At 45.0% G+C, this 23,744-nt stretch overlaps 1 long non-coding RNA gene across 1 annotated transcript; it reads left to right on the top strand.

The window, feature by feature from the left end:
* Nucleotides 1–18,945: 18,945 nt before the first annotated feature.
* LOC121008286 lies at nucleotides 18,946–22,353 on the top strand. Its single transcript, XR_005780548.1, has 3 exons — nucleotides 18,946–19,085; nucleotides 21,417–21,446; nucleotides 22,309–22,353. It is a non-coding gene; the product is annotated as an uncharacterized LOC121008286 (long non-coding RNA).
* Nucleotides 22,354–23,744: the final 1,391 nt, after the last annotated feature.

The raw sequence follows: 23,744 nt of genomic DNA, 5'->3' as shown, positions 1-23,744 counted from the left end.
GGGGGGGAAAGGAGGGGGGCAAGGGGGGGAGGAAGGGGGGAGGGAGGAAAAGGGGGTTTGGAAGGGGGAAAGCTAATACCTCACCCTCGCCCGCTTGTGGACAATTCAATGAGTCTGCAGAAAAAAGGAGAAATACATATATCAATATACGTCAGTAAATCACAGGTTTATAAAGAAATCACATTCGCGGTTTAATCCGTGTGGTGCCAGTGTTCCCAATTTATGTATCCAGAAGGCCTCTCTCTGTTTCAGAAGAAGCGTCCTGTTGCCACCTCTCCTTGGCTGATCAGTTTGTTCCAGGATTTGGAAGCGAAGCTGAGAGATTTGATGTTTTTTCTCAAGAAAATGTTTAGGTATCGGTAAAAAAGTGTGTCCTAATCTGATTGTGGATTTGTGCTTGCTTATCCGGTCCCTGATGTGCTGTGTTGTCTCACCGACGTATCCGAGGCCGCATGGGCATTTTAATAGATAGACGACGAAGCTCGAGTCGCAGGTGTAAAATCCCTTGATCGCAATGGCCTTTCCGGTACGTGGGTGTGTAGCATTCTCTCCCTTGATTACGCTGGAGCAGTGTGCACAATGTAAGCATGGGTATGTTCCTTGTCTCCTACTGCGTAGAAAGGTTTGTTTGTGAAGTCTAGTAAAGCTGGCTATATCTGCTTTGATTAATTTATCCCTTAAGTTGGATGGTCTTTTGTAGCAGGTTAGTGGTTGTTGTTGGAATTCTTTGATCTCCGGATACGCTTTTGAGAGTAGTGACCAGTTTTTTTTTGAGAGCTTGCTGTATTTCGGGCATGAGGGGATGATAAGTGGTTACACACGCTATTCTATTGGAATTATCTTGTTTAGCTTGAGGTGGTGTGGGTGGATTCTTTAGATCCTGGAGGGCTTTATTTAGAATGGTCTTTAGGTAACCTCTTTGTACAAATCTGTTGGTCATGTTGTCGAATCTCGTATTTTTGATGGTACTGTCTGTGACGATTCGGTCAACACGTGTGTATTGGGAGCGTGGTAGCGATTTTTTTTTGTGGCTCTAGGGTGGCAGCTATTGAAAAGGAGGAGATTGTTCCGGTCCGTGGGTTTGTGATATAGATCTATGTCTATAGATCCTGCTTGGTCGATCTTGACCAGGGTGTCTAGGAAACTAATTTCCTTTTTGCTAATGTGTGAGGTGAATCCCAGTTCGCTGTAGATATTGTTAAGGTCTGTAATGAAATCATCTATGGTGGATGTGGGACCCTTCCAGATACAGAAGATGTCGTCGATAAAGAGAAGCCATATATGGGCGTGTTGTTGGAACAGGGGATGGTGTAGACGTGATCGTCCTCAAATTTTACCATAAACGCGTTAGCGTAGGGTGGGGCCACGTTGGACCCCATAGCGGTACCCCTCTTCTGGCTGTAATAGGTGTCCCCAAATAAGAAAAAGTTTTTTGTAAGTATAATCTCTAGTAGTTCCAGGCAACATTTCTGTTGTTGGTTACTGAGATTGGATTGTTCATTAAGGAGTTTTGCCGTGGCCTGTATACCCTTCTCATGTGTGATGGAAGTATATAAACTGTTGACATCTAATGTCAACAGGTTACAGTCCATCAGTTTATCCATGTTTTGTAGTTTTTTCAAAAAATCGGAGGTGTCGAGTATGAAGGATCTGGATGTTTTTATCAGAGGGGTCAAATTTTTTTCTAGGTAAATGGCCAGAGGGGAAAAGATAGACTCAGTAGATGCAACAATAGGGCGTCCTGGGGGTTTTGTCCAATTTTTGTGGATTTTGGGTAGGGTATGAAATACTGGGGTAATGGGGTCTCTTTTCGTAAGGAAGATGGCGATTTTGGGGTCTATGATGCCTAATGTTGAGTATGAGTTAATGGTACGGGAGATTAATTCTTGTATGTGTAGGGTAGGATCTCTTGGTAATATTTCATATGTTTCTGTGTCAGAAAGTTGCCTATTAATTTCCGTCAGGTAGTCCCCCTTGTCCATGACGACAAGAGCTCCACCTTTGTCCGCCGGTTTGATGGTTATGTCCTTGTTCAATTGTAGTGAATTGAGAGCTATTTTCTCTTCCTGGGACAAGTTGTTGATATGTTTAAAATGGCCTTCCGTATTTGCCATGAGGATGTTACCTATTAGTTTCTGGGAAAGGGAGATGTATGTTTCTATTGGATGTTTATTTTTTGGGGGCATGAAGGAACTTTTGTTCCTGAGTCCCAGGTTTTTAATGGATAGGGGTCCTGGTTCGGTAATAGGAATGGGGTGTTCCGGTATTAATTCCTGGAAGTGAGCTTTGAGTCTTATGGTTCGGTAGAATTTCTGTAATTCTTGTTCTAATGAGAACGTATTAAGTGTTGGTGTCAGACAAAATGATAGGCCCTTCTGTAGGACTGTAATCTGTATAGGTGATAGGTTAGTGGATGAGATGTTAACTACTAGGTTGTCCTCCTTACCTTGGAGCGTGTCTGTATACGTCCCTCTTGGTTTCCTCCCGCCCCGCCTGGTCCTCCGTGTCTTGATCTGCCCCTCCTTGGGGCGTTGCCTAAAAAACGGGGTTCGTAATTCCCGGATCTATTGTTATCGGATGCCGAAGAACCGGAGTGGTGTGGATGTCTGTATCCTCGGAAGTATTGTTGCTGTTGGTTTCCTTTCCAGCGGTAGACTCTCTCTAGTCTATAGTCTTCAGCGTCTCGTATGAATTTCTGTCGCTTTCCTTGTTCGGCGTACTTCTTGTATTCCTGCAGTTGCTTGTTGATCCTTTCTTTGGTTTTGGTCAGTTCTTCTTCCGGTGTAGTTGAAGTCAGCTGGGTTTCGGTTGTCTTGATCTGTGAGGCTAGTTCACCGATCGAAATTTGTAACTCCTCTATAGTTAGTAAGATCAGGTCGAGAGAGCACTTGTTCAAAATGCTCTAGAAACATTCGCAGAATTCTTTTTTGTCTGCGAAGAGTGTGGGTCGGAGATGAGATCTCAGGCCTCTTGGAATACGCTTATTTTTGTAGTATTCAGTGAGTGTGCTGCAATGTAGTTCCCATCCGATCAGTTGCTTGCAGTCCCGCTCGTACTCACGGATTTTCATTTCATGGTTCGGTATGTGCAGGAACTCGTTGGGTAAGTTTACCCTGGACACTATATTCTCTGCTGTGGTAGTGTCATATGAAAAGGTATTCGTCATGCTTGTTTGAAGGTGCTGGTATCCCGCAGTAATCACGTAATCTGTAGTAAAGTGAGGAACCGCACTCTGTTCAAGGGTGTCACCGGTGCCAATCAAGGGCTTGTTATGCCGTTTTATCAAAGTAATAAAGTATTGAGGCACTCAGGTTGAGATTTTTTGCAATTCAAGTGAGGTTTATTTCATACTCTCTGCATCATCCATTTGCCCATGGCATATATAAGCGTCAACAAAATATTTCTGACCAGACGTTTCGGTCACAGTGGACCTTCATCAGTGGTCATGTTATCTGAGTAGTGGGTAGCGGTATTCTGGGGCGCTGGATGCAGCTGCAAATGGATGATGCAGAGAGTATGAAATAAACCTCACTTGAATTGCAAAAAATCTCAACCTGAGTGCCTCAATACTTTATTACTTTGATAAACGGCATAACAAGCCCTTGATTGGCACCGGTGACACCCTTGAACAGAGTGCGGTTCCTCACTTTACTACAGTTTATTTCAAGCCCAGCACGCCCCCTCATAAATAAATTTACTCCCCCAATGGCCCCGTCCCGCTACGTCATATAATTTATTCACCACCCGATCCTTGCGTCCTCCTTCCATGCCCATGAAATCTCGCGCAGCCGAAGAGGCAACAGCGCTCTGATTACGTCACAGGGCTCAGCGCATGCAAACTATATGACAGATTCCCTTTAAGTACTAGTTCAGTCTGAAGTCACTTTGTGGGGCTTACATAATAGAACTGTAACGCCCCAGAGGTGCATTGCCACCTTTGCACCTTGCTACTGGCTCTAATGGGCTAGTGTAATGTCATTCTGTGTATTTATTTCCAGGTCCTGTACAATGTTCATTCATAATCTTGTTTTGTAACTGTTCAATTGTAATATGCCTGGTTCACCAACAGGTGGCAGCATCAATGGCAGAGATACAGGTACATAGAATGGAGCTTTCTTTTCAATTCTATCCCCCCTCTGTGGTGTGGTGGGTGTGCAGCGTCCCACTACGTGTGTGTGGGCACTGCTTAAAAGCACTTTTTACCTTGAAACTGTATTATGCTGTATTATGTGACTTTGTATTAATTCATATACGGTCTATAAGACCAATAATCCCTTTAGGGGTCCCTAACTAATATATATATATAAAACTTATCTTTACTTAATTTAATCTATTAAAGACATACAAACACCAAAGAACACTGTTTAAAATTATCAGGGTGCAGTGAGTATTAGTAGGCAGTTAGTATTTACACTAGTTGCCCTTATAGCCCTCTATTTATCCACTGGTGCCTATTGGTAGCACTGCTTATAGTGCATAGCAGTCCATCCTATATAGGATCTACTCGTATATTAACTCTGTGCGGTAATTATCACCGCTCACTCTGATCAACCTTTATGTTTAGTCTCGCAGAGTGTGACTTTAATTGTTATTATGTCCATTCATTTAGGGCTACTATTAATTGTAGCACCTTGCTTGTGTGTTGCAACTGTAGCACATTGTCTATGCGCTACAGTTGTTACGATCTAAGGGAGCAACTCCGATGCAACTCCTATATCATTATTGGTGACAGTGCAGCTGTCTACTCATATTTCTATTGGACGCTCCACTGATCGATAGCTCACACTTGGTCTGCTGCCAATTCCTATTGCTAGCTTCAGATCGTATCCCTTTGATACTTGTGTTGCCTCATATAACACGGTAACTTCCACCTCGCTCCGTATCTACTTGGACTGCCTATGCCACTTGCAGTGTTTCCCTAAAGGGATTATTGGTCCTATAGACCGTATATGAATTGCATTTAATATCCCGAGGGTCTCTAATAGGGACTTTGAATAAGACTTTGTATTAATGTATCTGCAAAATCCCTGTTACCAGGCAGATTAGGTGTAATTTATACATCCCACCACTAGATGGGGATAAAACTTAGGTTCTATATATACCTAGGGAAAGGATAAGGAATAGGACTGAGCACATCAACTGGTACACCTTAACCACAGCTCAAATCAAACCTAAAAAACCTAGAAACAGTGGACTTGCAGAATTATCTCTAATACCAACCAGAGACTGTATTTTGTACTGCTATCATCAAAGTCAACACCAGTAAAAGTTGTGAGTTGCATCTTACCACTGTCATTATTACTACTAATGGTTGTACCACCATTAACGGTACTGGCGTCACGACAAAAACCATCAAGGGACTCAGTCGCAACAAGCACCCTAAGCACCCCTAACATCAAGAGCACCTCAACCACCATCTTGGCTGATGCTTCCCTACCACAGAGTGTGCCCCGGAGGATTTTGTGCTGTCCACCTCAACACTGTGCTGCCAGCCCAGGGAGGCTTTCTGCTAACCATGAGTAAACTGATGAACTGTGTGTTATTAATTGACCCCTCATCGGTCCACCGTGCACCTCACGTGTTGCCCCCTGCGCTACTGGCTGGCTGCAGGTGTGTCCCACTTGCTGCAGGGAGGGTCTAGTCCTAGTTAGAGTAAGTTTTTAGCTTACCGCCTTCTAGGGGAAGGTTTAGCTTACCCCCTGCTAGGGGAAGGAAGCAGGAGCCCATCCCTGTTGGACGAGCCCTGTCTGGACCAGCTTGAGCACCTTTAGCTCAGCTGGATCTGGAGGCCAAAGCAAAGAGCCTCAGAAACCAGGAGTAAAGTGTTCCCTGGATAAAGCTAGAGACAGACCAGTCCACAGAAAGTGAAGTACAGCCTAAGGAAGGAGCTGAGTTCTATAGCCAGCCTGTCAGCAGAGCCAGAGAGCAACAGACATAGCAGAAAGGAGTTTGCCTGCCACAGTTAATGCCAAAGCCTGCTGGAAACCAAGACAAAGCCTTTAAATCGTTTGGAGAAAAGTTTATTCAAGTTTTTTGCAGATTTTCCATTTTAATATATTTTTTTTCCTGAAATACATCAAGGGTTAACAACAAAACAAATCTCAATATTTATTACCCTGCAAAGCCAATGCATCACAATACAGAAGTATTGTGATGCATTGTAAAGGGGATCAGCACCCCAAAAGTTGAAGTCCCAGAGTGGGTCAAAAAAATAAAGTAAAAAAAAGAAAGTTTAAAAGAAAAAATTTAAAGTTTCAAGTAAAAAAAAAGCGTCTTTTTCCCAAAATAAAGTAAAAGAAAAAGCCTGGAAAAAAAGGGAAAAAAAGAAAAGTAGACATATTAGGTATCGCAGTGTCCGTATCGAACGGCTCTATAAAATCACATGACCTAACCCCTCAGGTGAACACTGTCAAAAATATAAAATAAAAACTGCTAAAAAAAACTTTTTTTTGTCACCTTACATCACTAAAAGTGCAACATCAAGCGATCAAAAAGGCATATGCCCCCCAAAATAGTACCAATCTAACCGTCACAGTATCCCGCAAAAAATGAGCCTTAAACTAAGACAATTGCCTAAAAAATAAAAAAAATGATGGAGACACTAAAACATGATTTTATTTGTTTCAAAAATGCTTTTATTGTGTTAAATGTAAAAAAATTAAAAGGTAGACATATTTGGTATCGCCACATTTGTAACAACCTGCTCTATAAAAATACCACATGACCTAACCCCTTGGGTGAGCACTGTAAAAAAAAAAAAAAAAAAACGGTGTCAAAAACGCAATTTTTTGTCAACTTACAGCACAAAAAGTGTAAAAGCAAGCGATCAAAAAGTCATATGCACTCCAAAATAGTGCCAATAAAACTGTCATCTCATCCCGCAAAAAGTATAACCTACCTAAGCCAATCGCCCAAAAACTGAAAAAACTATGGCTCTCAGACTATGGAGACACTAAAACATGATTTTTTTTTGTTTCAAAAATGATATTGTTTAAAACTTACATAAATAAAAAAAGGTATACATATTAGGTATAGCCACGTCCGTAACGATCTTCTCTATAAAATATCACATGAACTAACCTCTTAGGTGAACATCGTAAAAAAAATATATATTAAAAAAGGTGTCAAAAAAGAATTTTTTTTATCACCTTACATCACAAAAAGTGTAATGGCAAGTGATCAAAAAGTCATATGCACCCCAAAATCGTGCCAATCAAACTGTCATCTCATCTCGCAAAATTGATACCCTACCTAAGACAATCGCCCCCAAAAAAACAACTAGGTCTCTCAGAATATGGAGACACTGAAACATGATTTTTTTAAATTTAAAAATGCTGTTATTCGTAAAACACAAATAAATAAAAAAAAGTATACATATTAGGTATCGCCGCATCCATAACAACCTGCTCTATAGAAATACCACATGATCTAACCTGTAACAAAAAATAAAAATGGTGCCGAAACAGCTATTTTTTGTTATCTTGCCTCTAAAATAGTATCAACAAAACTGCCACCTTATCCCGTAGTTTCCAAAATTGGGTCATTTTTTTGGAGTTTCTTCTCTAGGGGGGCATCAGGGGGTCTTCAAATGTGACATGGCAGCTTAAAATTATCCCATTGAAATCTGCCTTCTAAAAACCATAAGGCGTTCCTTTCCTTCTGTGCCCTGCTGTGTGCACGTACAGCAGTTTACAACTACATATGGGGTGTTTCTGTAAACTACAGAATCAGGGCAATAAATATTGAGTTTTATTTGGCTGTTAACCCTTGCTTTGTTAGTGGAAAAAAATTGATTAAAATGGAAAATCTGCCAAAAAAGTGAAATTCTGAAATTTCATCTCCATTTTCCATTAATTCTTGTGGAACACCTAAAGGGTTAACAAAGTTTCTAAAATCAGAATACCTTGAGGGGTATAGTTTCTAAAATGGGGTTATTTTTGGGTGTTTTCTATTATGTAAGCCTCACAAAGTGAATTCAGACCGGAACTGGTCCTCAAAAAGTGGGTTTTGAAAAAAAAATGTAAGTAAATTTTGAAGATTTACTTCAAAACTTTTAAGCCTTCGGCCTCTTGCACACGACCGTATGGCTTTATCACTACAGGATAATAATGTCTCCTGACTAGTGTTGGCATGCTCAGCCGAATACCTGTTTGACTTAAGCATCGCTATGCTCGGCACATAGCGGTACTTGGCCGAGTACTGCATGTGCTCGAGCGCCATGCTCGAGTCTCCTTCCCACACGTTTCGCGGCTGCTAGGCAGGTAAGTACTGCAATCACTGTAATGCCAGTAGCCATGTTGGCTACTGGCATTACAGTGATTGGCTGGCCGGACGCGGGTTCGGCTCATTGCATGTCAGGGAAGGGACTGATAGTGTGGGGAGTTTGTGATCGCAGTTTTTTCAATTTTAAAACATTTCAAAGACCCAAAGGTCCTTTTAAGGACTATTGAGTGTAGTGGCAGCAATTTAATCTTGCAAAGTAGTCAGATTTGTTTTCCATACATTGCAACTCTTTTTCTATAGAGGGTGTCTGTAGTGACTTGTGACATCTGTTTAGCAATACCTTCTGTGTGTCAGGGGCAGAGATTGGAAGAATATTATTGAAAACAATAAAAAAAAATCCATAATTTATCCACATTTTCCTATAAACGGTCCCTCCAGTGAATTGTCACATTTGTGCTGCAATAGGGTGTGTGTCAGGCCCAGATATTGGGAAAAATATTAGCGAAAACAATTATATTTTTTCCATAGTTTATCTACATTTTCCTATAAACGGTCACTGCAGTGAATTGTCACATCTGTGCTGCAATAGCGCGTGTGTGTGTGTGTCAGGCCCAGATATTGGGAAAAAGATTAGTGAAAACAATTTTACTTTTTCCATAATTTATCCACATTTTCCTATAAACGGTCTCTGCAGTGAATTTTCACTTATGTGCTGCGATAGCGTTTGTGTGTGTGTCAGGCCCAGATTTTGGGAAAAATATTAGCAAAAACAATTATATTTTTTCCATAATTTGTCCACATTTTTCCTATACACGGTCCCTGCAGTGAATTGTCACATCTGTGCTTCAATATCGTCTGTGTGTCAGGGCCAGATATTGGGAAAAATATTACTGACAACAAGTATTAAGGCTGATGTCAGCCTGTATTTGTGGGCAGGGCGTCAGTACCCTATATATACCAGTTAATCCCGTCCCTCCAGTGGTGTGTCTCACTTACTTTGTAGGAGGAGCCACATCTAGCTGCCATGCAAGCTTCACGTCTGTTTTTTCCAGCTTCACGTCGGTTTGTTCAAGTGCGATTCGCTACACAGCGCCACGATATCAAGAGAGGTCGTTCGGTTACACGTAAGTTCTTGGAGCATGAGCTCCCGCCTACTCACGGCTACGGGCAGTAGCACTCCTCCACGAAGGTTCTGCGGTTCAAGGTGGAACGCATCCACTTCCGCCTGCCCTCCTCAGGCACCTCCAGCCGAGCACCGATCACAACACCTCCCACACACGTCTGTCCACTCCAGGCTTGCACTTGGGGACCGCACATCCCAGTCCTAGCAGGGTCGCAGGCACGGGGGTCCCCCTTCCCCTCCCTGCAGCGGCCATGAGCGCGCCACATGCCCACTCGGAAATATCCACCCCAGATAAAAAATAAAAAAAAAGGGGATAATAAAATTATTGCCCCAGCAGAGACGCTATATAGCAGAGGCGGCACAGGTGGGAAGCAGTGGGCATTGTTGCCGGCGTTACGCCAAGCTGCGGCAGCCCAGCTTCCAGCCTGTGTCAGGGGCAATTTTGGTGTGCGTATTTACATATATTAATCAACAGCACATGGGCCAGTAAGTTACTTGGTCCCTGCAGGTCAGAATTGTGTCACGGCATGGAGGCAGGGATTCACACTGCCAGCAGGTGTCAGGGGAAAAATTGTGCGTGGCAGGCTCCCTGTTTCCAAACGCAGGTTTGGCTGGGAAGATTCGTCAGCGGCGTGCGATCAGTTCAGTTACCACATATACCGCGTACTTAAATTATCTGTCGCCTGGACCACTCAGGCCAAGTTCAATGTTGTACGTCACCTGGATCATCCAGGCCGTGTTTAATGTTATGTCACCTGGATCGTCCAGGCCAACTTTAAACGTTGTATGTCACCTGGATCGTCCAGGCCAACTTTAGCGTTGTATGTCACCTGGATCGTCCAGGCCGAGTTTAATGTTGTATGTCACCTGGATCGTCCAGGCCGTGTTTAATGTTGTATGTCACCTGGATCGTCCAGGCCGAGTTCAATGTTGTACGTCACCTGGATCGTCCAGGCCAAATTTAGCGTTGTATGTCACCTGGATCGTCCAGGCCGAATTTAATGTTGTATGTCACCTGTATCGTCCAGGCCGAGTTCAATGTTGTACGTCACCTGGATCGTCCAGGCCAACTTTAGCGTTGTATGTCACCTAGATCGTCCAGGTTCAGCTACCACTGATACCATGTCACATCATTTATCTTGCCTCTGGGTCATGCCAGGATGAGCTAAATGTTGGGCGACAACTGGACCTTCAATTTAGCCATTGTTGTTCCCACGCCATATGTCATATTGAGTCCGCCACACCTCACTCCAGGCCATCCGGGCTCGGTTCTTAGTTAGGAGTCTCCTGGATGGTCAAGGGGTCTCACGGTCCTCATCCTATCCCCACGGGTACGTTATTCAGTTTACTTAATGTTTCCCCCAGATTCCTAGAAGTGTCTCCGGCCATTAAATATCTTACTTACTGGCGTTCATAGCCTTCTGCCATTCCCAACAAAAGCTCTCGTATAATACTATCAAAATATACCTAGCAGGCCTTCAACACCATTTCATGCTCAGTAATCCGGGTTGTTCTTCTATCTTGTCCAACCAGGCCATCAAGGCGGCCCTCAGGGGAATACAGAAAAATGCAAAACAGGCTGCCACCCGCAGACAGCCGGTATCCGGCAAGCTGTTCAGGGATTTCTCTTCTGCCCTGGACGGCGATCCTTTTGGGCCCTTGACCAGCACGGTCATCCAAGCGGACATGTTTCTAAGTTTTTACAGCTTCCTCCGGCCAGGAGAGTTCACTGGCAGCTCTCCGAGACACGGCTGTCTTCGCAAAGAACAACTGTCGTGACACAATAACTACTCAGCATTCCGTCAACCAAAACAAACCAGACAGGGCCACCCACGGAAATTAAATATTTCCCTACCCGGAATAATTGGTGTCCAGTCCAGATCCTCAATAAATTATTGTCCCTGTTGCAGACAGCGCCTCCTGACAGTCCGCTCCTGCCCTTTAAGAACAAACCCCTCTCTTCAAACCAATTCACGTCCCACATCCGCTCTCTGGCGGCAGGTCTGGGGTACGACCCAGGAGCCATTTCGGGTCACTCGTTCTGTATCGGGGCGGCATCGTCAGCTTCGAAACACCAAGTCCCCGCTCACGTTATTCGATCCATGGGGCGCTGGAGGTCATCTTGCTTCAACAGATACATTCCGAATCCACACTGGGAAATCTCTCAAGCTTTTCAGTCGTTGGCGTTATAGGTCATGCGGGCTGGAAGAATATGAATAAACCAGTTTAGTCACCATAGTGTACTTGTCTTTTTTGCCCTCTCCAGGCCTACCCACGCCCGTGGCTCCCGGCACAACTCAGCCATAGTTCAGGTTCGGCATACCTTACCCACGTCCAAGACGCGTTCAGCCCTGCCCATAAGTATTAAGGCTGATGTCAGCCTGTATTTGTGGGCAGGGCGTCAGTACCCTATATATACCTGTTAATCCCGTCCTTCCAGTGGTGTGTCTCACTTACTCCCTCCCTCCCACTTCTTTCTTCACACACTCCAATAGGGTACGCCCTCTCCAGGCCTACCCACGCCCGTGGCTCCCGGCACAACTCAGCCATAGTTCAGGTTCGGCATGCCTTACCCACGTCCAAGACGCGTTCAGCCCTGCCCATAAATATATTTTTTTCATAATTTATCCATAATTTTCTGATAAACAGTCCCTGCAGAAAATTGTCACATCTGTGCTTCAATAGCGTGTGTGTGTGTGTCAAGCCCAGATATTGGGAAAAATATTAGCGAAAACAATTATATTTTTTCCATAATTTATCCACATTTTTCCTATAAGCGGTCCCTGCAATAAATTGTCACATCTGTGCTGCAATAGTGTGTGTGTGTGTCAGGCCCAGATATTGGGAAATATATTAGCAAAAACAATTATATTTTCTCCATAATTTATCCACATTTTTCCTATAAACGGTCCCTTATAACATTTAATATGGAGAAGGCGAGCATTAAGGGATGGGGAACTGGCCGTGATGCTGATGGTGCACACAAAGGCCGTAGCCCTGGGCTCGTTTAGACTGTGCCTGCTGCAAGAGCACAAGAAAAACAATCATCCAAGATGCCTAGCTTCATGTCCCAGTTTGCAGGGCGGCGCAGGAGACCACTCTTGAAGTCAGCCCAGTGCGAGAAGGCAGTCGGTTGGATTGCAGCAGATAGTGCTTCCAGTCGGTTAAGCACCACCCAGTCTTCCACCAAGTCCAGTCTCAGTAGCCAGGAGTCTGGTCCACACAATCCTCACCCTGAACCTCCTTCCTCCCACCATTTACAGTCTGGCCAAACAAGTGATCCCACACTCTGATATTCAGAGGACCTCTTTGCATCGCCATTAATTGATTTGGCCCTCTCACCAAGCATGCTTGAAGAGGGACCTGAGAATCTTGTGCCCCGATTCCCAACCTCTTGAGCATCCAGAATCACAAGAACATGATGCTGGGGAACGACAATTAGTGTTTAATGAGGTGGATGTTGAAGACACACAGTTGTCAATCACTGAGATTGTGGTTAGGTCAAAAAATCAGGAGGATGATCATAGTGAGTAAGTAGAAGAGGAGGTGCTGGACGACGAGGTCACTGACCCAAACTGGGAAGGTGGCAACAAGCCGAGCGAGGAGAGCAGTACAGAGGGGGAGGGATCTGCAGTACTGCAACATCCTGGAAGAGGCAGTGGGGTGGCAAAAGGTAGAAGGCGAGCACCACCGAACAGGCCTGCAACTGTTCCACGGAGCACCCCCTTGCGTAAATCTCCCTTGCCAAGGAGTAGGTGTTGGGCAGTATGGCGCTTTTTTGAGGACGACAAAAGAATAGTAGTTTTCAACCTGTGCCACACCAAAATGAGCCGGGGGCGTGAACACTAGCAACCTCACCACCACCAGCATGATCTGTCACATGTAGAGTTGAGCGAACACCTGAATGTTCGGGTTCGAGAAGTTCGGACGAACTTCCCAGAAATGTTCGGGTTCGGGGTCCGAACTCGACCCGAACTTCGCCCCGGACCCGAACCCCATTGAAGTCAATGGGGACCCAAACTTTTTGGCACTAAAAAGGCTGTAAAATAGCCCAGGAAAGGGCTAGAGGGCTGCAAAAGGCAGCAAAATGTAGGTAAATCCCCTGCAAACAAATGTGGATAGGGAAATGAATTAAAATAAAAATAAATTAAAATTAACCAATATCAATTGGAGAGAGGTCTCATGGCAGAGAATCAGGCTTCATGTCATAGCAGAGAATTAGGCTTCACGTCACCCACCACTGGAACAGGCCATTGTCAGATATTTAGGCCCCGGCACCCAGACAGAGGAGAGAGGTCCCATAGCAGAGAATCAGGCTTCATGACATAGCAGAGAATCAGGCTTCAAGTCATAGCAGAGAATCAGGCTTCATGTCATAGCAGAGAATCAGGCTTCACGTCACCCAACACTGGAACAGGCCATTGTCAGATATTTAGGCCCCGGCACCCAGACAGAGGAGAGAGGTTTCATAGCACAGAATCAGGCTTCATGGCATAGCAGAGAATCAGGCTTCACGTCACCCACCACTGAAACAGGCCAATGTCAGATATTTAGGTTCCGGCACCCAGACAGAGGAGAGAGGTCCCATAGCAGAGAATCAGGCTTCATGTCATAGCAGAGAATCAGGCTTCAAGTCATAGCAGAAAATCAGGCTTCATGTCATAGCAGAGAATCAGGCTTCACATCACCCAACACTGGAACAGGCCATTGTCAGATATTTAGGCCCCGGCACCCAGACAGAGGAGAGATGTCCCATAGCAGGGAATCAGGCTTCATGTCATAGCAGAGAATCATGCTTCATGTCACCCATAACTGGAACAGGCCACTGTCAGATATTTTTAGGCCCCGGCACCCAGACAGAGTAGAGAGGTCCCATAGCAGAGATTCAAGCTTCATGTCATAGCAGAGAATCAGGCTTCATGTCACCCAACACTGGAACAGGGCACTGTCAGATATTTTTAGGCCCCGGCACCCAGACAGAGGAGAGGTTCATTCAACTTTGGGTTGCCCCGCAATATAATGGTAAAATGAAAAAAAAAAAAGGATTGAATGAGGAAGTGCCCTGGAGTACAATAATATGTGGTTAAGGGGAGGTAGTTATAAATGTCTAATCTGCACAAGGGATGGACAGGTCCTGTGGGATCCATGCTTGGTTCATTTTTATGAACGTCAGCTTGTCCACATTGGCTGTAGACAGGCGGCTGCGTTTGTCTGTAATGACGCCCCCTGCTGTGCTGAATACACGTTCAGACAAAACACTGGCCGGCGGGCAGGCCAGCACCTCCAAGGCATAAAAGGCTAGCTCTGGCCACGTGGACAATTTGGAGACCCAGAAGTTGAATGGGGCCGAACCATCAGTCAGTACGTGGAGGGGTGGGCACACGTACTGTTCCACCATGTTAGTGAAATGTTGCCTCCTGCTAACACGTTCCGTATCAGGTGGTGGTGCAGTTAGCTGTGGCGTGGTGACAAAACTTTTCCACATCTCTGCCATGCGTTGGCGACCTCTTGCTCCTCTGCCTTCGCCTTGGGCTTCCACTTGTTCCCCTGTGACATTTGGGAATGCTCTCAGTAGCGCGTCTACCAACGTGCGCTTGTACTGGCGCATCTTCCTATCACGCTCCAGTGCAGGAAGTAAGGTGGGCACATTGTCTTTGTACCGGGGATCCAGCAGGGTGGCAACCCAGTAGTCCACACACGTTAAAATGTGGGCAACTCTGCTGTCATTGCGCAGGCACTGCAGCATGTAGTCGCTCATGTGTGCCAGGCTGCCCAGAGGTAAGGACAAGCTGTCCTCTGTGGGAGGCGTATCGTCATCGTCCTGCGTTTCCCCCCAGCCACGCACCAGTGATGGGCCCGAGCTGCGTTGGGTGCCACCCCGCTGTGAACATGCTTCATCCTCATCCTCCTCCACCTCCTCCTCATCCTCGTCCTCCTCGTCCTCCAGTAGTGGGCCCTGTCTGGCCACATTTGTACCTGGCCTCTGCTGTTGCAAAAAAACTCCCTCTGAGTCACTTCTAAGAGACTGGCCTGAAAGTGCTAAAAATGACCCCTCTTCCTCCTCCTGGGCCACCTCCTCTTCCATCATCGCCCTAAGTGTTTTCTCAAGGAGACATAGAAGTGGTATTGCGTCATCGCCACTGGTCATGTTGGTGGAGTACTCGAAACAGCGCAACAGGGCACACAGGTCTCGCATGGAGGCCCAGTCATTGGTGGTAAAGTGGTGCTGTTCCGCAGTGCGACTGACGCGTGCGTGCCGCAGCTGAAACTCCACTATGGCCTGCTGCTGCTCGCACAGTCTGTCCAGCATGTGCAAGGTGGAGTTCCACCTGGTGGGCACGTCGCATATGAGGCGGTGAGCGGGAAGGCCGAAGTTACACTGTAGCGCAGACAGGCGAGCAGCGGCAGGATGTGAACGCCGGAAGCGCGCACAGACGGCCCGCACTTTATGCAGCAGCTCTGACATGTCGGGGTAGTTGTGAATGAACTTCTGCACCACCAAATTTAGCACATGCGCCAGGCAAGGGATGTGCGTCAAACCTGCTAGTCCCAGAGCTGCAACGAGATTTCGCCCATTATCGCACACCACCAGGCCGGGCTTGAGGCTCACCGGCAGCAACCACTCGTCGGTATGTTGTTCTATAACCCGCCACAACTCCTGTGCGGTGTGGAGCCTGTCCCCCAAACATATGAGTTTCAGAATGGCCTGCTGACGTTTACCCCGGGCTGTGCTGAAGTTGGTGGTGAAGGTGTGTGGCTGACTGGATGAGCAGGTGGAAGAAGAGGAGGAGGAAGTCGAGTAGGAGGAGGAGGCAACAGGAGGCAAAGATTGTTGCCCTGCGATCCTTGGCGGCGGAAGGACGTGCGCCAAACAGCTCTCCGCCTGGGGCCCAGCCGCCACTACATTTACCCAGTGTGCAGTTAGGGAGATATAGCGTCCCTGGCCGTGCTTACTGGTCCACGTATCTGTGGTTAGGTGGACCTTGCCACAGATGGCGTTGCGCAGTGCACACTTGATTTTATCGGATACTTGGTTGTGCAGGGAAGGCACGGCTCTCTTGGAGAAGTAGTGGCGGCTGGGAACAACATACTGTGGGACAGCAAGCGACATGAGCTGTTTGAAGCTGTCTGTGTCCACCAGCCTGAATGACAGCATTTCATAGGCCAGTAGTTTAGAAATGCTGGCATTCAGGGCCAGGGATCGAGGGTGGCTAGGTTGGAATTTACGCTTTCTCTCAAATGTTTGTGAGATGGAGAGCTGAACGCTGCCGTGTGACATGGTTGAGATGCTTGGTGACGGAGGTGGTGGTGTTGGTGGTACATCCTCTGTTTCCTCTATTAACACAAGTATCAAAGGGATACGATCTGAAGCTAGCAATAGGAATTGGCAGCAGACCAAGTGTGAGCTATCGATCAGTGGAGCGTCCAATAGAAATATGAGTAGACAGCTGCACTGTCACCAATAATGATATAGGAGTTGCATCGGAGTTGCTCCCTTAGATCGTAACAACTGTAGCGCATAGACAATGTGCTACAGTTGCAACACACAAGCAAGGTGCTACAATTAATAGTAGCCCTAAATGAATGGACATAATAACAATTAAAGTCACACTCTGCGAGACTAAACATAAAGGTTGATCAGAGTGAGCGGTGATAATTACCGCACAGAGTTAATATACGAGTAGATCCTATATAGGATGGACTGCTATGCACTATAAGCAGTGCTACCAATAGGCACCAGTGGATAAATAGAGGGCTATAAGGGCAACTAGTGTAAATACTAACTGCCTACTAATACTCACTGCACCCTGATAATTTTAAACAGTGTTCTTTGGTGTTTGTATGTCTTTAATAGATTAAATTAAGTAAAGATAAGTTTTATATATATATATTAGTTAGAGACCCCTAAAGGGATTATTGGTCTTATAGACCGTATATGAATTAATACAAAGTCACATAATACAGCATAATACAGTTTCAAGGTAAAAAGTGCTTTTAAGCAGTGCCCACACACACGTAGTGGGACGCTGCACACCCACCACACCACAGAGGGGGGATAGAATTGAAAAGAAAGCTCCATTCTATGTACCTGTATCTCTGCCATTGATGCTGCCACCTGTTGGTGAACCAGGCATATTACAATTGAACAGTTACAAAACAAGATTATGAATGAACATTGTACAGGACCTGGAAATAAATACACAGAATGACATTACACTAGCCCATTAGAGCCAGTAGCAAGGTGCAAAGGTGGCAATGCACCTCTGGGGCGTTACAGTTCTATTATGTAAGCCCCACAAAGTGACTTCAGACTGAACTAGTACTTAAAGGGAATCTGTCATATAGTTTGCATGCGCTGAGCCCTGTGACGTAATCAGAGCGCTGTTGCCTCTGCGGCTGCGCGAGATTTCATGGGCATGGAAGGAGGACGCAAGGATCGGGTGGTGAATAAATTATATGACGTAGCGGGACGGGGCCATTGGGGGAGTAAATTTATTTATGAGGGGGCGTGCTGGGCTTGAAATAAACTGTAGTAAAGTGAGGAACCGCACTCTGATCAAGGGTGTCACCGGTGCCAATCAAGGGCTTGTTATGCCGTTTATCAAAGTAATAAAGTATTGAGGCACTCAGGTTGAGATTTTTTGCAATTCAAGTGAGGTTTATTTCATACTCTCTGCATCATCCATTTGCAGCTGCATCCAGCGCCCCAGAATACCGCTACCCACTACTCAGATAACATGACCACTGATGAAGGTCCACTGTGACCGAAACGTCTGGTCAGAAATATTTTGTTGACGCTTATATATGCCATGGGCAAATGGATGATGCAGAGAGTATGAAATAAACCTCACTTGAATTGCAAAAAATCTCAACCTGAGTGCCTCAATACTTTATTACTTTGATAAAACGGCATAACAAGCCCTTGATTGGCACCGGTGACACCCTTGAACAGAGTGCGGTTCCTCACTTTACTACAGATTACGTGATTACTGCGGGATACCAGCACCTTCAAACAAGCATGACGAATACCTTTTCATATGACACTACCACAGCAGAGAATATAGTGTCCAGGGTAAACTTACCCAACGAGTTCCTGCACATACCGAACCATGAAATGAAAATCCGTGAGTACGAGCGGGACTGCAAGCAACTGATCGGATGGGAACTACATTGCAGCACACTCACTGAATACTACAAAAATAAGCGTATTCCAAGAGGCCTGAGATCTCATCTCCGACCCACACTCTTCGCAGACAAAAAAGAATTCTGCGAATGATTCGAGAGCATTTTGAACAAGTGCTCCCTCGACCTGATCTTACTAACTATAGAGGAGTTACAAATTTCGATCGGTGAACTAGCCTCACAGATCAAGACAACCGAAACCCAGCTGACTTCAACTACACCGGAAGAAGAACTGACCAAAACCAAAGAAAGGATCAACAAGCAACTGCAGGAATACAAGAAGTACGCCGAACAAGGAAAGCGACAGAAATTCATACGAGACGCTGAAGACTATAGACTAGAGAGAGTCTACCGCTGGAAAGGAAACCAACAGCAACAATACTTCCGAGGATACAGACATCCACACCACTCCGGTTCTTCGGCATCCGATAACAATAGATCCGGGAATTACGAACCCCGTTTTTTAGGCAACGCCCCAAGGAGGGGCAGATCAAGACACGGAGGACCAGGCGGGGCGGGAGGAAACCAAGAGGGACGTATACAGACACGCTCCAAGGTAAGGAGGACAACCTAGTAGTTAACATCTCATCCACTAACCTATCACCTATACAGATTACAGTCCTACAGAAGGGCCTATCATTTTGTCTGACACCAACACTTAATACGTTCTCATTAGAACAAGAATTACAGAAATTCTACCGAACCATAAGACTCAAAGCTCACTTCCAGGAATTAATACCGGAACACCCCATTCCTATTACCGAACCAGGACCCCTATCCATTAAAAACCTGGGACTCAGGAACAAAAGTTCCTTCATGCCCCCAAAAAATAAACATCCAATAGAAACATACATCTCCCTTTCCCAGAAACTAATAGGTAACATCCTCATGGCAAATACGGAAGGCCATTTTAAACATATCAACAACTTGTCCCAGGAAGAGAAAATAGCTCTCAATTCACTACAATTGAACAAGGACATAACCATCAAACCGGCGGACAAAGGTGGAGCTCTTGTCGTCATGGACAAGGGGGACTACCTGACGGAAATTAATAGGCAACTTTCTGACACAGAAACATATGAAATATTACCAAGAGATCCTACCCTACACATACAAGAATTAATCTCCCGTACCATTAACTCATACTCAACATTAGGCATCATAGACCCCAAAATCGCCATCTTCCTTACGAAAAGAGACCCCATTACCCCAGTATTTCATACCCTACCCAAAATCCACAAAAATTGGACAAAACCCCCAGGACGCCCTATTGTTGCATCTACTGAGTCTATCTTTTCCCCTCTGGCCATTTACCTAGAAAAAAATTTGACCCCTCTGATAAAAACATCCAGATCCTTCATACTCGACACCTCCGATTTTTTGAAAAAACTACAAAACATGGATAAACTGATGGACTGTAACCTGTTGACATTAGATGTCAACAGTTTATATACTTCCATCACACATGAGAAGGGTATACAGGCCACGGCAAAACTCCTTAATGAACAATCCAATCTCAGTAACCAACAACAGAAATGTTGCCTGGAACTACTAGAGATTATACTTACAAAAAACTTTTTCTTATTTGGGGACACCTATTACAGCCAGAAGAGGGGTACCGCTATGGGGTCCAACGTGGCCCCACCCTACGCTAACGCGTTTATGGTAAAATTTGAGGACGATCACGTCTACACCATCCCCTGTTCCAACAACACGCCCATATATGGCTTCTCTTTATCGACGACATCTTCTGTATCTGGAAGGGTCCCACATCCACCATAGATGATTTCATTACAGACCTTAACAATATCTACAGCGAACTGGGATTCACCTCACACATTAGCAAAAAGGAAATTAGTTTCCTAGACACCCTGGTCAAGATCGACCAAGCAGGATCTATAGACATAGATCTATATCACAAACCCACGGACCGGAACAATCTCCTCCTTTTCAATAGCTGCCACCCTAGAGCCACAAAAAAAATCGCTACCACGCTCCCAATACACACGTGTTGACCGAATCGTCACAGACAGTACCATCAAAAATACGAGATTCGACAACATGACCAACAGATTTGTACAAAGAGGTTACCTAAAGACCATTCTAAATAAAGCCCTCCAGGATCTAAAGAATCCACCCACACCACCTCAAGCTAAACAAGATAATTCCAATAGAATAGCGTGTGTAACCACTTATCATCCCCTCATGCCCGAAATACAGCAAGCTCTCAAAAAAAAACTGGTCACTACTCTCAAAAGCGTATCCGGAGATCAAAGAATTCCAACAACAACCACTAACCTGCTACAAAAGACCATCCAACTTAAGGGATAAATTAATCAAAGCAGATATAGCCAGCTTTACTAGACTTCACAAACAAACCTTTCTACGCAGTAGGAGACAAGGAACATACCCATGCTTACATTGTGCACACTGCTCCAGCGTAATCAAGGGAGAGAATGCTACACACCCACGTACCGGAAAGGCCATTGCGATCAAGGGATTTTACACCTGCGACTCGAGCTTCGTCGTCTATCTATTAAAATGCCCATGCGGCCTCGGATACGTCGGTGAGACAACACAGCACATCAGGGACCGGATAAGCAAGCACAAATCCACAATCAGATTAGGACACACTTTTTTACCGATACCTAAACATTTTCTTGAGAAAAAACATCAAATCTCTCAGCTTCGCTTCCAAATCCTGGAACAAACTGATCAGCCAAGGAGAGGTGGCAACAGGACGCTTCTTCTGAAACAGAGAGAGGCCTTCTGGATACATAAATTGGGAACACTGGCACCACACGGATTAAACCGCGAATGTGATTTCTTTATAAACCTGTGATTTACTGACGTATATTGATATATGAATTTCTCCTTTTTTCTGCAGACTCATTGAATTGTCCACAAGCGGGCGAGGGTGAGGTATTAGCTTTCCCCCTTCCAAACCCCCTTTTCCTCCCTCCCCCCTTCCTCCCCCCCTTGCCCCCCTCCTTTCCCCCCCGTTATTAGATATACATCCCATTTTGATATATTTCGCAACATACCCATAGGACTAAACAGTCTCACTTATTACAAAATAGGCTATTACTCACTTGCTCAATATCTTCCCTAAATATCCAAGGGATTTTACACCATCCCCACAGCCAGGCTGATATATACTACATACGTATAGGACCAAATAGTCCCACTTAAAAAGTGCCATATAATTACAATGACACAGCCCACTATGACACCATCTGATACGTGTTTAAAATAGACTACTGTCCATATGTCTAAATGTTTCCCCTATATAGTCTAGGTACCTTACATCTTTATTCACACTTACAATGACACTACTGTCATGCACAGCCATCCTTCTATGTCACCACCCTAATACACCCACCCTCCTCCACTTGCTGCCCAATCAAACATCCCATAACAAATATGGACTATATCGAAATATATGTGGGAAGAATTACATCTTTCCACTTCCGGTATGCACACATTACCATGTGATATCATTTGGAACGCATACTTGCGCTCCATTTGCCCTCCTCCCATCCGGTCACATGACCAATACCTGCGCTCCATACAGTGCCCACTAGCACTTCCGCCCTTTGGAACGCAATCATGCGTTCCACATACCGCGTCACTTCCGGTCAGATGACCGGAATTGCGATCCCTCAGACGATTTAAACCGCGGCAGAACATGGGTCACGTCTGCATCCAGCACCCCAGAATACCGCTACCCACTACTCAGGTAGAGAATTTACCTTAACCTTTTATTTTTTCTTCCACAGAAACTTCTTTATTATGCCAGTCCTTTCAACCATGGGAACTTCCTGTAGGTCCTCACCCCTCTATGTCTCCATATATACAGGATCTCAAGTATAGGAATAATACGTGGGGGTCACTGAGCTTATCGAATGCATTAAGATGTATGCTGATATATACAATATGATATGTACTATGATTGCATTTATGATTACATGTATCGATATACTGTGATATATGCAAATGATACACGCTTTATCGCCTGAGTCCTCACACATATGCAAATGATATATGTGTCGTATGCAAATGAAACATATGGTCATGTGTGATATACCCGCCCATATGGACTAACGCCATAAGCAGCCCTCGATCTGGCATAGACCAGCAGTACCCAGCAGCACACATATGGGTGGACTGTAGTATACAGTATTCAATCATGTTCAACTCTGCTATAACAATATAATCATGTGCATTATGTCCTCTGTACGTTTTGCTCCTAGGCACGCATATACTCCCACTACTATCGATACATGTAACAAGGTCTATTCCATCATAACCAGTATGCCGCTTTACCATTATCAATTTCGTAAACCGTATGTCACGGACCCGCCGTATTTGCACTCATTTGTACCTATATGTATTTGGATATATAATTTTTTTACTACTGGACACCATTTTTTGTTTTTGTTTTTGTTGCTATGATTATATCAAATCTGGCTTGTACATTATTTAATATTTATTAATTTTGTTATGATTATGATATGCCATCTCTGCCATCCGAACAACCCATTTGAACATGTATCTGCTGAAGGTGCGCCGCGTGTGTGAACATTTCCGCAAGTCACCGACAGCTTCAGCCGTTATGTCAGCGCTTGAAATTGCCATCTCACCGGCTGTTGTGCGACATGAGCACGCGCTGGAACTGATACTTGTGTTGCCTCATATAACACGGTAACTTCCACCTCGCTCCGTATCTACTTGGACTGCCTATGCCACTTGCAGTGTTTCCCTAAAGGGATTATTGGTCCTATAGACCGTATATGAATTGCATTTAATATCCCGAGGGTCTCTAATAGGGACTTTGAATAAGACTTTGTATTAATGTATCTGCAAAATCCCTGTTACCAGGCAGATTAGGTGTAATTTATACATCCCACCACTAGATGGGGATAAAACTTAGGTTCTATATATACCTAGGGAAAGGATAAGGATATTCAGAGGACCTTTTTGCATCGCCATTAATTGATTTGGCCCTCTCACCAAGCATGCTTGAAGAGGGACCTGAGAATCTTGTGCCCCGATTCCCAACCTCTTGAGCATCCAGAATCACAAGAACATGATGCTGGGGAACGACAATTAGTGTTTAATGAGGTGGATGTTGAAGACACACAGTTGTCAATCACTGAGATTGTGGTTAGGTCAAAAAATCAGGAGGATGATCATAGTGAGTAAGTAGAAGAGG

The sequence above is a fragment of the Bufo bufo genome, chromosome 7 (assembly GCF_905171765.1).
Source record: "Bufo bufo chromosome 7, aBufBuf1.1, whole genome shotgun sequence".
Lineage (NCBI taxonomy): Eukaryota > Metazoa > Chordata > Amphibia > Anura > Bufonidae > Bufo > Bufo bufo.
Note: the sequence above shows the minus strand (reverse complement) of the source record. Positions and strands in the feature narration are given on the sequence as shown.